Raw genomic sequence first — 1,685 nt, forward strand, 5'->3', positions numbered from 1 at the left:
GCTGACTCTTCATTAACTTCAAAAAGGTTTTTTTTTTTAAAAAAAACTGGAAGGGTGATATGTAGGAGGAGCTACGGTGGGAGTGGTACCAAGAGGAAGAGAAGGAGTAAGGAGAGGAGGAAAAGAAGGAGAGGAGAAGCTAGGTGATGAGAGAGAGGAAGAGAAAGAAAGGGGGGGGGATATGGAGGCTGTTGTTCACGTGTCTCCATCAGTCAAAGATAGTTGTTATATCTAGGCTGGGTATTAGGTTACACTTCTGATTGAGCATTAACAAACTTATAAAACCTTTGATTAACAGTTTTTAAAAGGGTATAAAAGCAAAAAAGAAAAGGGGGCATAGGATAGGGGTTTTCTGGGGGGGGGAATGGGGAAAGGGGATGGCATCTGAAATGTAAATAAAATATCCAATAAAAAAGTTCCTTATGTAATATATGCATGTAAAAGGTTTCAAAGTATTTTAATTTCATGGGGTAATATTAAGAAAAATAAATAAATTTTGAAAAGTAAACCAAAAGCTGAAAAAAGTTAATAAACTTGTCAGTTTCCTAGAGAAAAAAAAAAATGAATTTAAATGATGGAGTCAAACCAATGGTATTAAAGTGACTGCTCTTATAGTTAGATTAATATGTGATGTTATTTGTTGTTGTTGTATATTTACATATTGTCATTCTTCACCTGATTTTTATGATTTTACTATAGAATTTTAGAAGACTACATTTTGTCTCCTTCTTGGCTCATCATCTTTCTTTTGTTTTTATCATGTTTTAAATTATTGTTTTACTTTAGTGGTTTCTCCAAAAGTATAATTAAAGGTTAAAGCTAATCCAACTCTATTTCCCTTGACTTGATGGCTTAATTAATTTCAGTTATAAGTATGTAAGAACATGATGATGGACAGTAAAATACATAGTATGCATAATTATCATAAAGTCATGCTTCAGATCAGGCAAATATAACTAAAAATGAGTTTATTATATATTCACTGGCTAGTTATCCAACTCTCTTTATACACACTAGTGTTTCATTTTTCCTCTCCAGTTATTCTCTTGTATTTCTTTCCAGAATGGTCTATGATGAAAGGTAGAAATTTTATCATTTATTATTTATCCTTCACTTTTGAAAGATATCTTTGGTGCTCATTTCTTCAGCACAGATGCTGAAATTGTAACCATACAGAGAAGATCAGAGAGATTCCCGGTCAAGGATGGTCTGTAAATTTGTGAAGCATTCCATATTTTAAAAATGAATGATATCTTAGTAGCACATATATTTAGCTGATTATTTTTCTACAACACTATCAATATTTTACCTTATATTTCTCATTTTTGTAACCTCTGAAGAGAAGTTACTTCTCTCAAAATTTTTTCACTTTTCACTTTCTGTATTTGACAATATAAATCTCAGTATATGTAGCTTTTTTGACATTTATTCTGCTTTTATTCCCTGAGATTTCTTGATCTCAAATTCTGTGGTAGACAACTGGAGACAATTCGGGTAATGGTTGTTTGAAATATTACTTCTTTTCCTTTCTCCCTTCTCCTTATTATGGGTAGCTAATATATACATTTTCCCATTTTTCTCTGTGACATGGAGACAATATTTGTGCAAGGCAGAATCCAAAAGGAGCTTAGATTTGAGGTCACACTTGAAAGGATTTTATGGTAGTTAACCAAATCCAGTCTGTT

The 1,685-nt window shown here is 32.0% G+C and overlaps 1 non-coding gene across 1 annotated transcript; it reads left to right on the forward strand.

Annotated features, from left to right (window-relative positions):
* The first annotated feature begins 1,132 nt into the window (after positions 1-1,132).
* LOC117722808 (U6 spliceosomal RNA) lies at positions 1,133-1,239 on the forward strand. Its single transcript, XR_004608578.1, has one exon. It is a non-coding gene; the product is annotated as a U6 spliceosomal RNA (small nuclear RNA).
* Positions 1,240-1,685: the final 446 nt, after the last annotated feature.

The sequence above is a fragment of the Arvicanthis niloticus genome, chromosome 17 (assembly GCF_011762505.2).
Source record: "Arvicanthis niloticus isolate mArvNil1 chromosome 17, mArvNil1.pat.X, whole genome shotgun sequence".
Lineage (NCBI taxonomy): Eukaryota > Metazoa > Chordata > Mammalia > Rodentia > Muridae > Arvicanthis > Arvicanthis niloticus.